Source organism: Humulus lupulus, chromosome 4, assembly GCF_963169125.1.
Source record: "Humulus lupulus chromosome 4, drHumLupu1.1, whole genome shotgun sequence".
NCBI lineage: Eukaryota > Viridiplantae > Streptophyta > Magnoliopsida > Rosales > Cannabaceae > Humulus > Humulus lupulus.
In genome coordinates this window covers 110778199-110792791 of record NC_084796.1, presented here as the reverse complement: position 1 = coordinate 110792791, position 14593 = coordinate 110778199, and the positions used below count along the sequence as shown (strand labels likewise).

At 36.5% G+C, this 14593-nt stretch overlaps 1 non-coding gene across 1 annotated transcript; it reads left to right on the top strand.

The window, feature by feature from the left end:
• Window positions 1-1088: 1088 nt before the first annotated feature.
• On the top strand, window positions 1089-1195 carry LOC133833256 (small nucleolar RNA R71). Its single transcript, XR_009892649.1, has one exon. It is a non-coding gene; the product is annotated as a small nucleolar RNA R71 (small nucleolar RNA).
• The last annotated feature ends 13398 nt before the right edge of the window (window positions 1196-14593 follow it).

Sequence of the window (14593 nt, the reverse complement as noted above, 5' to 3'; positions counted from 1 at the left end):
TCGGCGGTAGTTTCTTTTGAATTATCGAACTGCACTCCTCAGTAAGTGCCACTATATCATAGCCCCCCAATTTCCTTCTCTTTGACAAAATTTCTTTCATAAACTTCACATAATTGGGAATTTTTTCAAGTGCCTCAGCAAACGGGGTATTTATGTGTAGCTTTCGAAAGATATCAAAAATTTAGAAAACTGCTTGTCAAGCTTATTCTTTTGAAGCCTCTAAGGATATGGGATCTTTATATGGTGATCTATACTTATTTCTGGCTGCTTCTCTAAATTCTCAGTAACATTTGACCCACTCACTTCCCTCTCCTTATAAACCACTTTTCACTCTTTAAACTCATTGCCACTCCTCAAGGATATTGTATTGCACTGTTCTTTTGGCTTACCTCAGTCATGCTCGGTAAGTTCCCTTAAGCACAATTTGTCATCAAAGAAGCCAACTGCCCTAATTTAGTCTCCAAACTCCTGATAGATGCCCTAGTTTCTGTCATGAACGAGTTCAGTACATCGGACTGTGCTTCATGTTGCTTCATATATGTTGGATGATGTGGTTGTGGGTGTGGAGGTGGGTATTGTTTCTGACTTTGAGGGAAATATTATTCTGTAGCTTGATTATTTTTCTATGAGAAGTTAGGATGATTCCTCCACCCTTGTTTATATGACATCGAAAAGGGGTTGTTGGTTGGTCTTTGAAAATTTCCTATAGCTTAGACTTGTTCCATAGGTATATTATTCATATCCATGTAGGACACTCATTTAATGGATGAGCACTCCTACATGCCCCACATAAACTCTAAACTTGCAAGGTTTGGGCTGACAGGTTGTTCTGTTGTAACTGTTTCGTTAAAGCTGCCACTTGCACCGTAAGCATGGAAATAACATCCAATTCAATCATACCAACCACCTTATTGGTTTGTCCCCTTTCAGTTGGCCATTGGTAGTTATTCATTTCCATCTCCTCTAGCAATTCATATGCCTCATTAGCACTCTTGCTCATGAACTCACCTTCTACTGCAACATCTATTATGGTACGAGTAGTACCATTCAACCCATTGTAAAAATTATGGACCAACATCCACTTCTCTACACCATGATGTGGGCACTTCCTTAAAAATTCTTTAAATCTTTACCATTCATCATACAACGATTCCCCTCCTGTCTGGTAGAAATTATTGATTTTCCTTCTCAACTTTGTAGCTTTTACTGGAGGGAAAAACTTTGCTTAGAACTTCTTGGCTAACTCCTCCCATGTTCTAATAGACTTAGCTTGCAGTGAAATTAGCCAACTCTTCGCCTGGTCTTGTAGAGAAAATGGGAATAATCTAACTCTAATTACATTTTCACTCGCCCCATTGATCTTAAATGTTGCACATAGCTCCAAGAAATTGGCTATGTGCAAATTTTGATCTTGTTGACTGCGTTTTTAGCCAACGACGTGAAAACGTCAATAACGACAAGCCTTCAAGAGAATGTAAACGACACAGACGGTATAATAAAGAAAATAAAGAACACACAAGAGATTTTTATAGTGGTTCAGCCCCGATTGTCGGTAATAGCCTAATCCACTTAGAGTTGTGATTTATAGACCTATACTCAAGATCAGATGGACTGAGCCACTAAGTTTCTTCAGTACAGATTGTGAAAATACAAGAGTTCTCTCAAATATCAGCACTTTCTCTCTCTAGAATACACAGACCCAATTTTCTCTCTCTAGGAAGGAAGAAGCCCAAGAAGCCCCTCTCTCATCCCATAAGCCCTCTATTTATAGGCCTAGGATCCTCAACTGATATCCCCTTTCGATAGGGATATTTTATTATTCATCTTATATTTATATTACAATAAATGTTTAAAATACAACTGATTCCTCAATTTGAGTGAGGAGTGAGAGATTCCTGGGTGCCTAGACCAATTCTTGCTAGAGTCGTTCTGGGGACTTTGATGTAGTCTCACATGCATGTTGATTACTCCTTCAAGCTTTCCCTGGACCAAAGGTGGTATATGCATGACTCTCCTCGGACCAAAGGTCATGCAAGCTTGGCTCTCCTCGGACCAAGGTGGTCCGAGCCAACTCCCTTGGCACCTCACCTCTGGTAGGTCCGAGGCAATTCTCTTGTTTCTCACCTCGGACAACTTTGAGGCATCCTTCTCCATGACATGTCCGATCGGACATGATGGCCTTCTCCTCGGACCAAGGTGATCCGAGGCACCTTCTCTTGCCTTCTCCTCGGACCAAGGTGGTCCGAGGCATTCTTCTTGGCATCTCACCTTGTACAAGCTCGAGGCACTCCCCTTGTCAAAATCTAAGTCTCAATTCTTGGTTTGCATGGGACTCCTTCTCCTTAGCTACTTACCTTGGACATGTTTGAGCCAACACTTAGGAAACCTTGGGAGGCTTACCTCGGACACACCCTTGGGGTCTCCTAGGACCACATCCTCCTTGGGGTCTCCTAGGACCACTTTCTCCTTGGGGTCTCCTAGGACCACTTTCTTGAGTTCTCCTCGATACACCCCCCTTTGCTCTCCTAGGATGCACTCCCCTTAGCTTTCCTAGAATGCATCCTCTTTAGCCTCCTAGGATCAAGGTGCACTTGGCTTGGCTATGACATCTTTCAAGAAGTCCAAATTCTTCGTCAGTCTACCGGGTCACTTTCTCACAACTCTGAGGAGTCAATGTATTTATTGACTATTAACGTGTCTTTTACTGACCATGCACTGCCATTTGTCACATTTATTGCCACGTCCTTGATCTCCAATTTTTGGGTATAACAGATCTTCTGTGGGCAACCCCCAAAACTGAATAGTAGACTGCACCATTTGTAATATTGCTGGCTTAATCTTGAAATTATTTTCAGCAATAGTGGGCTGTCTAATGCATGAATGCACTCCTATGACAGTAGGAAGTACATAGTCTCTAAGAGTCCTTGGTTCTTGTTCCACTGGAACCTCAGCAATACTTGGGATATTATTAACATTAGCAGCATTGTTTGTTGCATTTTGTTGATTGTCACCCATGGCAAAATCCAGCCTTTTCTTTATCTTTTAGTTTTGTCTGCACATTCTTTCAATTTCAAGATCTATCGCTATGAGTTCCTTTTATCTACTTCTCGCATATACCAATAATTTCTGAAACACAATACAACCTTGATCCGAATGAGTAATAAAAGAAAAACCAAAGTGGCAAAAAAACAATAATTAATTTTGATATTGGATATTAGTCCCTGACAATGGCGCCAAAAACTTGATCGGTAAAATATGATGTGCAAGTATACACAATCGATTGAAGTAATAAAACAGTAAGTAAAGTATCGTTCCCACAAGGACTATCAACCAATTACCAATAATTGCTTTTAAATTTCTATTTGGTTGTCGAAAATAGAGTGGTTTTTAAATGAAGACTTAAAATTGAAATAAACTTTACAATAATAAAGATTGATTCAATAATTAAAAACCTAGGGTATTCACTTCATCAACTTTTCATTCTATTAATTTTACTAATTAGTTCTAAATCTCTTCTTCCTATTCTAATAACAGGTTAACAAAACTTGATTCCTATTATTTTTCAAGATATAAGATTTCAACCTATATGCAGGTTTTCTACATCTCTGTGATAAACTTAAACACATAGCAGAAATTAAGCAAAAAAACCTAATTGCTACACAAGCCATACAGGTACTTTCATCCAATATGTAACCTATGTCTATATAACGATAGCATATTCAATTCGCATCTTTCAAATTTTGAATAAAAATCATAAATCAAGCAAATAGTGATCAAGTATTTACTAGCATTAAGCAAACATCATGTATATTAGAATAAAGAAGAAGTATCAATAGAACATCATAATAAAATTAAATAGAAATCCAAGCAACTACATTAAGCCCTAGAGAAAGAATTTAGTTCATATCAGACTTGACTAAAGTAACAAAATAATTATCCATAACCATATGAAATTGTAGAAAATAATATCTCAGAATCAGAATTGCTCTCTAAATTCGTAATTAAAAGTCTGACCTAATTCTAATTAAAATATAAAGTCTAAATTTATATATATAAAAATGAATTCCTTTTTTATTCAAAGGCGGGCCGCGACTTAGCCTTTCTTAGGTCGTGACCCATGTCTTTTTAAGACTTCAGTACTCGTCAGGATCTGCAGGCGCTGCGACCCTCTTCACCCAGGTCGCGGCCCGCCTCTCCATGCGCCTCCTACCGCGACTTATAAGAGCAAGTCGCGACTCTAATTCGTCTTAGTAGGTTATGCAGCCTCTGACATTGCTAGAGTTATGACCCTTAAGCCCATGCCACAACTCTAATTCTATTTTTTCAGATTTTAACCTTTTGACATCCTTCCTTCATCAAAAAGTTATTGTAACTCATCCTTAACGCCAATTTGAGTCGAACAACCACCAAAAGATCCATTTTCACCATTTTTTCTTCTTTTCACGTTTAGCTCATGATCCACAGTACCGACCTACAACAAACACTACAAAAAAAATTACTTTCAATAAGACCAAAAATGTATTATAAAATACATACCATAATACTTTTTGATGTGTTAAGAATAGTGATGTTATCGTAGGTCAGAACACTTTTCATAATACTTTTTTGTACTTATAAAAATGTATTATAGTAATGTATTTGACAATACATTTTTCACATTATAATAATATTTTTAATTAGCTTTTCCTATTATTATGTATATTAATTGACATAACACATTTTCCTACTTATATAAAAGTGTTTTATTTTACTATACTATAATAGTTTTTTGACATTATCTGGATATATAGATAAACTCAATTATGGTATATATTATCTTATATAACACTTTTTTTACTTGCACATAAATGAAAGAACACCAAATTGACAAAAAATATAAGTAAATTTTTATTGATAATTTAAATTTTACATGTTTAGCCTAATTTAGACTTACAAAATCAGATTACAAATTAAATTAAAATGAACTAGAATTTTATCATTAGATAAAATTACATGAAGTATTTTAATCTTTAACAAAACTTGACTTGTGTTGACCATGCCTTCCAAATGTAGATTGGTTTGTTCCATCCTGAGAAACAAAACAAGTACATAAATCAACCATGAACAAACAAGAATTTTTTTTACTAAACATAAGCTTTCAAATCATGGTAATTATTCTTTACAAATTCCCTACCAAAAAAAGAAAAAGTAAAAGCACAAATAATTTTTAAAGTCAATTAAACAAATAAAAAGCCCAATTTTCACATTATAAATGACATATATTGAGAACAAACTAATCCATGTCTTATTACAAGGTGGACTTATATGCCATTTCATATATAGAACCTGTACAAGTTCTTATAGGTGAGCTGGGCATACTAAGATACAAGAGGTCTTCTCCAAGAGGTATTTACATATCAGTTTGGAACTCTTCACATATTTAAATAGGTTACATAACAATGGAATAAAAAAATCTCCAAATAATACAAAATCCAATAATAAAATAAACATACTTATTTGAGAAAAATTAATTCTGAATTTGATAAACCTCTGTAGCAAAATACTCCTAAACAATGTAACTTAACAAGTTAAATCCACGATGTGAGATACACAACACACATTGGGAAAAACATATTACTTTTGAGCAAGAAATAATTAAGTTTTGGTGCATATTTTTATTATTTAACTTATTTGTCTTTAAAAAATTGCAGTATATAAATAGTCAACATAAGAACATATAAACAAAAACATTAAGTATTACGAGACAAAATTTTCTATATGGACTTGAACACACACACACATATATAAATATATATATATATATATAAATGAATACATAATGAAAAGATATCATTAAAGAAGAGCTCGGAGAAACATTTATAATGGACCATTTCCTTTAAATAAAAAGGGGAGTCACACCATGTCATGTGATGGGACTTAAAATATATGAATGAAAATATAATTGTGCATATCCTTTCATATATAAATAAATATATAAATATAATAGTGCATAAATGATAATTATTCTAAGATTTGTCCCTTTTATTTTGTCATGTTATAGAAGAAATCTCTTGTTTTTCTTTGTAGACAATTAGACATTGGTATTTGTAGGCTAGTTAAGATGTAGACTCATATGACACACACCTACGCTAGATAAACTAGCTATTAAATAATTAGAAAGGTTCAACCAAGCCAATAATAATAATAATAATAATAAATGATGTAATTAGAACAATAATGTGTATGGTATATGATGAAACCAGTTAAACATGAGAGAATAATAATAATAATAATAATAATAATAATAATAATAATAATAATAATAGTGTTTGCTCCTCAACTAAACTAAGAATTCAATAAAAAAAGTAATTACTTAAAATTCGGAATAGAAAGACACTAAAAGAAGTAAGAGACCGACTACACACACAAGCAACCAATTTGACATTTCTGTATACAAGTTTCTCAGAGTAATTTTAACAAACATAATATGTGCAAAGTCATAACAATCACAAATTTTCATGGAGAAAGAGCACAAATCAACATCACTTCCTGATATAGCTAGAGAAGAGATGAAATGTTGCTTCTAAGACAAGAGAGGCTTGGATTCACTACTAGTAATCCCACCAATTGCTACAAGTGAAATGACTTCAGGAAGCTAAGCAAATAATAAAAACACAATGCATCTGTTATAAATGAAATAAACATATTTCATTATATAACAACGGTGAAGAAAACAATTGTTTGACAGTTTATTAAACATTAAGCTTATAATGAAGAAAACTATAGAAAAGTATATATAATAGAAAGAAAGAAAAAAAAAACACTTGAATTTTTGAATTAAAGTGTAACATTAACTCAGCATGATGTTAAGCTATCAATATGTTTATTTAGCTATGATCAACTATATGATACATGTGTCTATATAAAACATATATACACTATATTATGTCTTTTAAGGCATTTGACCAGATTTGAAGAAGAGGAGAAAAAAAAAAGAAAAAATTGAAAACTGTTTAAAAATTTTTTGAAAGTGAAAAAATTCTACTTTTAAAATTTAAAAAAATAATAAATAAATATAGAGTTACCAAACATATTTTATGTTTAATTAATTAAATAAAAAACTATTTTTTTTAAGTATTACCAAACAACATCATAGAGTGCAGTATTTTTTTTATTTTGTTAAACCCTAAGCGTTGTTAGTTAAAACTTAACCTTTAATTTTATAAAGTTTCAAAATAAATTGAGTAATACTCAATTAAAAATCCAATCTCATAATCAAGTTTTCTAGTAAGAACTCAAACAAATTATTTCTTCAACATATTAGATTAATTTTGTATTTATGCATCTAGAAATTGAATGGAGAGCCATAACAAAATAGTACTCACTTTTGCATCACAGCCCCAAAAATCTCAAATGGTAATTGAAAGTCTAAAATTTGGTCTCTTTGTTTCCAAGTTGTAAACCATCTAAGCTCTCTATAATTACCATTATTTGCAAGCCACATTTTTAAACGTATTCCATCATTCCAATTACCAAGTAGAAATATTTTCAAACATTCCAATCTACAACACCAAAATTTTCATTGATATAGTTGAACTCAATTAAACTTTCTTATATATATAAATACATATATACATTATATACCAGGGGCAATGATCCCCCAAAGCAAATAGTTCCTATAGCAAAATAATGCTCTAAGAGAGAAATTAGGCATTTAGATATAGTTGCATAATCTTTGTAATGCCCTGGTTACCCCAGAACAGTTACGGTGAACAGTGAACCGAAAATTTAACCCGCTACCCGAGTCCTTTGGTTAAAAACGTGATCTAAGTGTTATTATTGGGTCAAGGTGAAAAACCAGTAAAAAGGAAAGGATACATTCCATTAGATAAATAAACTGCTCATGAGCCTTTCAAAATGTTTACAAGCTGTTCATAATACAAAAGGGTCGCTACTGTTTCAAATTTACAATCCCCGCCGACCTAAGCGGCAAAAATAGGGTAAACCCCTAGTCCCTCTGAGAACTCCCTGACCGTGGCGGTCAAGCGGCCCAATAAGTACACAACATTGCCCAAGCTCTCCACTCAGGGTTGGGTGAGCTTCTCTTTTCCTTTACCTGCACCACGTAGCACCCATGAGCCAAGGCCCAGCAAGAAAACACAATAAAACATGATATAATATCAACAGTGATCATAATAACCATTCGAGACCAACAGTCCAATACAGATAGGTGACAGTAGCAAAAGTCACAAAGATGGGTACAGCTCCCTCTAGCCATGTGACGATAGGGTCACCAGGGCTTGACTGATAAGTGATTCTTTCATAAGTTTGATCAGGACAGGTGCATGGTGATTGGTCACCAACATAACCTTCCTCCCGACTCTAGAGTCGTAACTGTGGACAACGTCCCCTAGCCATGTGACAACGGTCACCGGGGTCATATACCTTGGCTAAGTACATCTGGTCTTAGACCAGGCAAGCGCTTATAAGTTCTTCGACCTTAGGGTCGGTCCCACATTAATGCCATAGAGCTATTCAATGCGTGATCATCGAGTTTAGAGTCGGTCCCTGACTAGTCAGTGTCATAAACAGGTCATCAGCGTTCACTAGCATTTATTATGCAATCTATGTCCACATATTTCAACCAACATGCCTTAATAACAAACCATGCATGTCATATATCTATACAGGGTGCAACTATATTCATACACTGTTTTCTTACCTCTGGTTCGAGTGAGAATTATTATATAAACGACCCCTGAGAACGATCAACCTTTAAATTCCTCGACGGTCACCTGGTCATAACCAAAATATAGGATTCATCAATAAAAATGATAATTGAGGGTTCCCAAACCAAAACCTAGCCTCCGAGACATCAAACACTACCCAACCGGGTACTAGGTTCAACCCCGAGGCCTAAGGTTTGAATCCCCAAGTTAAAAACACCATTTTGGCTAAAATGACCTTAAGGGCCGCGACCCTCCCCTGCTGCGCCGCGACGCGCCCTCAAACAGAGAGGGCTTTCCCTGAAAGATGCCAAGGGCCATGGCGCTCCCCTGCTACGCCGCGGCGCTCCCCTGCTGCGCCGCGGCGCCCAGCCCAGACCAGCCATAAAGGCTGCACGCACCAGAAATTTTCCCCTGTGTTTTTCCTCTAAAACCAGCCCTTCAAATCAACCCAAAACCTCTTCTAAACACCCAATTAAACCCCTAGGCATCACCCATAACTCACCCTCATCAAAACCAAAACTTATCATCAATCAAAACCTCTTCAAATCCAAACTTCCAACAAGAATCAAAACTGAAAAACCAAAGAGAAAAATAGAGCACCACCTGAATTTAGTGACTAGAACTCACCTTGAAACCAGCTTTGAACCTCCCTCACTAGCTGAACCAAGTCCACTAACTCAGCCCTTGAATTTGCTAGCTTGAATCCCCACCTAGAGCTCAAGAACACCAAAGAAGAGATGAAGGGAAGTGATGTACGGGGAAGAGGAAGAGAAACCCTGTTTTTGTTCTGTTTAATCTATAACCTTCTACAGCCAACTAAAGGGTAATATAAATCCTTCCAAATGGCCAAAATACCCTTAAGTCATCTAAAGCCCCTTAAACCATTCTAAGGGTAAAATTGGTACTTTCCACTTACACCGTTAATCATAATTAACGCTTCCCAATTCCCGCTAACCTCAATATCCTTAAACACCAATAATTCATATCTCGTTACCCTAAAATCCCCAGTAACGCTATAATCATTAAAAGCACCCCGAGACTCACCCCGAGCCCCGAGCTCAAACCTGTTATGACCAAACCGATAAATCATATTTAAAGATCGTCTCATGCCGAAATACTCGAACCAATCCACATTATAATGTGGTCTCACAATATATCATTGACATGCAAACAAATATTCAATTATACCCTCAACGGGCCAAATTACCAAAACACCCCTGTAAACAAATGTGGACTCACATGCATGCATTTAACATCATATTATAATATAATTCTCATAAACATGCATAAACACATTTAATGGAATAATCAAACAGTTATGGCCCTCCCGGCCTACTAATCCAGCCATTAAACCATATTAGGGAATCCGGGGCATTACAACTATCCCCTCCTTACAGAAATTTCGTCCTCGAAATTTACCTGAATAGCTCGGGATACTAACTCCGCATATCTGACTCCAGCTCCCAGGTCGCCTCCTCGACCTTGCTGTTCCTCCACAATACCTTAACCAAAGGTATTGTCTTGTTCCTGAGGACTTTATCTTTCCTGTCAAGTATCTGAACAAGCTGCTCCTCAAAGTAGAGATTTGGCTCAAGCTCCAGATCTTCATAACTCAGAACATGTCTCTCATCAGATACATACCTCCAAAGAGCAGATACATGGAACACATTATGCACGGCCGACAACGCCGGAGGCAAAGCGAGCCTGTAAGCCACTTGACCAACCCTCTCTAGGATCTCAAATGGACCTACAAACCTAGGACTGAGCTTGCCTTTCTTCCCAAACCTTCTCACCCCTTCCCATGGCGAGATTCTAAGGAAGACATAGTCCCCCACCTGGAACTCCACGTTCCTGCGTTTGGGATCTACATAGCATATGACAATTCATTCCAGTAAATGCACAACTTTAAACATATAACAAACTATTCACATAACGACCTATGTCGACCTAGGTGCTTTACCAGGCACTGAGTTCACGGTCTTTACCAAACAGGTGAGTACAAAACCCTAGATTACCATGCCATAATGACCATCATTCAGTAAGCTCGTTGCCATTCAGCTTGCATTCAGCATGCTTATCGCCATTCCCAGCCTTCGCCGATCAATCATAATCATGCAAACATAGCATAACAACTACAAATATTCACACACAACATTAAACACAAATAATCGGGTCATGCCCTGTGTCCCGAGCTGACAGACTAGTGTGATCCCGAACATGATCCCCTAAACCCGAGCCTTGGCAGTTAAACCTAGTCATAGCACAATAATAATTATCCATCAAGCCCTAAACCAATTAGAAACTTTGGAATAATATTATAGCATCCGAGACCTCGAATCCTACTAAACCAGGTAGTAGGATCCTTCCTGTGCCCTTAAATTTGAGTTCCCAAGCTGAAAACCCTACTTTGGCCATTATTCCCTATTTGAGCCATGGCCCTGCCCTTAGGGTCGCAACATGTTACAAGTCAGAGAACCTCGGGGCTCTTTATGGGGGACACAGGTCGCGGCGCGCCATATTTGAGTCGCGACGCCTGAACGATTTCAGAGGCTTCCTAAGCCTTCTGGGTTCATGCGGGCTGTGGCACCTGTACAACAGGGTCGCGGCTCGAGCCCTAAAACCTAGAAATCCCCTGCGTTTTCTCAAGCTATCATCATCAATTCACACCTAAATCAATCCCTAAACCAAGAATTTTGTCTAGAATTCATGCCAAGGCAATATCAGCAGTATAACCACCCCAAAACTTGTCCCATAAACTCGTAAAAACTCAAAATCATACCCTAAGTTTATAACTCAAGAAAACCTCTAACTATAGTAGAAATACTAACAAAAATCAGAAAAAAATTCCTTACCTCAACTACAAATTCGACCTTGAGCTAAATCCAAACACTTCAAGCTTCAAGCTTCCTCAATTCTGAGCCAATTCCCCAAGAATTCCAAGCTTCTCTTTGAATTTCAATAAAAACCCCCATGCTAGCGAGAGAGAGAGTGTATGTATCGAGAGAGAGAAGAAGAAGAACTGAGAGTGTTGTGTGTCTTTTGTGTTCTGGTCACTTCCTAATGGTAATCCAAGAATATCACATGCCTCAAAATGACCAAAATTCCCCTTAGATCAATTCTGTCATTTGCCATATTCCCACTAACTCCTCGAGTATTCCTATAAATCCCCAAATAATCCCGACATACCCAAATAACCGCTAAATAGTTACCCGTTACTCGGTAAATTTCGAAGACATACTATGTTCCCAAAATACCCCTAGGCTCACCTCATGCCTAGTATTCGACCATGTTGTGACTATTCCTGTAATGACCCATTATTTCTAAGACCTTGGACCATTAAAACTATTAGACATAGCTACTAATTTGGGAAACATACATTATGAATAACATAACTTTATTTATAACCCAAAATATTGTACCAATACAAGATAAGGTAAAACTATAAAATAAAATATGATATGGTATGGGGTCCCATTGTTTACAAAACATAACTTTAATTTGTTTAAATACTAAATGCAAAAATACATAGAAACATAAATAAAAAGACTTAAAAACAACGTCATCCTCAATCGTCACACAGTCCATTCAATCCATTCATCATCAACACACAAGCCAACCTGCCATGAATCTTTCCGCCTTCCATATTCATTTTCCTGCATCAAGCTAAAAATAAAGGAATGAGCCTAATGCCCAGCAAGGAAAATCTACTAACACATAAATCATAGACATATACTATAAAACATATGACTATAAAAATGTATATTATATAGGACTACAATATTAATGGCCATTAACTCATTAACATGGCATGTGATAAACCATCTAGGTCCTCTGTCTACTAATCGAGGTAGGTTAGATCACATGGTAGTATATGATAACCCATCTAGGTCCTTTGTCTACTAATCGAGGTAGGGTAAATCATAACTCTAAACCATGAAAATGATCAAAATTCTTGGGGTTTGCTATCTAAGCAACTATAAGCCCCAAATGACTACAAGACATATATATATATATATACATATCATACCATAAAACATATCATAACTCAAACATATAAACACATAAAATCTATCCTATTTTCCTTACAAAAAACGGGATATAGAGACAAGGACGGGATTGGAACACTCCTAAAAACCAACTGTAAAACCTTGAGTATTTCTAAAGAATGAAGATGAAAGAGAGCTAAACCATCCAAGTAGAAACTTACCGAAAAGAACCTTAAGTTTCAAGAAACTTAAATACCTAACCAAGAATCATAGACAAGAGTAAGGATATGAAAGAAAATAAAAGAAGACTAAAGAACCATAAAGAACTGAACTTAGGAATAACAATACCTTGAATGATCTTATGAATTAATCTAAACCTCGATACCGAAATCTCACTATATCTTACTTCCAAAGTGTTTAGAAAATCTTAGAATGATAAAGCTTTAACCCAAAACCCAAGTGTTTCTCTCTATAGTAACCTTAGCAACTTGGAGGCTTTGAACAAATGCTTGAAGAATGAAGAAAATGGCTGAGCACTAGGTCCTATTTATAGAGTTCAAGGAGTAAAACTAACCCCTTTTAATTTTAATAAATAAATGAATATAAAATGAAAAAGATTTAAATTTTTGTTCAACAGATGCCCAGAACTCGGTCAAAATCGTTCAAAGGTAGGTCCAAGAGGTTAAGGGATGTTTTAAGCTCGGATTCCATGGAGTTCAAAAATGCAAGGGTGGGGCCAATATATCGCCCCCTATAGGCGATATATCGCCTCCATTATGTTCCCGAGCCTCTGTTCGATCGTTCGTGCGAAATTTACGTGTCTACCGTAGGCGATATAACGGCTCCTATAGATGCGATATATCGGCATACGTTGATATATCTGTAATGCCCTAAATTTCCTAATAAGGTTTAGGACCTTGATTAGGAGGCCGGGAGGGCCATAATTGATTTATTATGTTACTAAATTATTATATGCATGTTTATGTGAATTATATTATAATATGATGATAAATGCATGCATATGGCTTCATTTTTAATTATAAGGGCATTTTGGTAATTTGGCCCGTTCAGGGCGTAATTGTGTATTTTCATGCATGTTGGTGAATTTTGACTGAGGCCACATCATAATGTGGATTTTTTCGAGCCATTCGGCATGAGACGATCTCTGAATGCAAGTTATCGGTCTGGTCATAACGGGGTTAGTTTCGGGGCTCGGGGTGAGTCTCAGGGTAATTTGGTGATTAGAACATTACTGGGAATTAAAGGGTAATGGGATGGGATTTATTAGCATTTGAGAATATTGGGAATAATGGGAATTGGAGGACATTAATTATGATTAGAGGGATTAGATGGGAAAGGACTATTTTACCCTTGGGGGCTGTTAAGGAAAGAAGATGAGCCTAGGAGCATTTTGGTCTTTTGACCTAAAGGATATATATAACTTTAATAAGCTGTTGAAGCTTAAGAAAAATAGGGTGTTTCCTTTCCTCTCTCTCCCCGATTATCTCCCTTCTCCTTCCCTTTGAATTTTTGAAGCTCAAGTTGAGGGTTCAAGCTCGAGAATTGAGGCTTGCGGGTTTAGGCTTGTGTTCAGCCATTGAAGAGGATTCAATTCGAGTTTAAGGTAAGGTTTTAGTTCAATTTTTTGGTTCCTTGCTCTGTTTTTGGCGTTAGTTTTGAGGTTGAAGTTTTGATCATAGGAATGGGAATTTGATGAGGTTTTGAATGGTTTAAGGCTTGGGTTTCGTTGGTTATATGATGGACAAGTTGTGGTAATAGTTGGGACCTTTGCTTTGTGGTGTTGGAAGTGTTTTAGTGAGGTTTTGAATTGAGTTCGAAGAGGAAAAATAGGGTTTTTGGCTGGGTTTTGGGTGGGGTCGCGGTTCTGTTCTAGAGCGT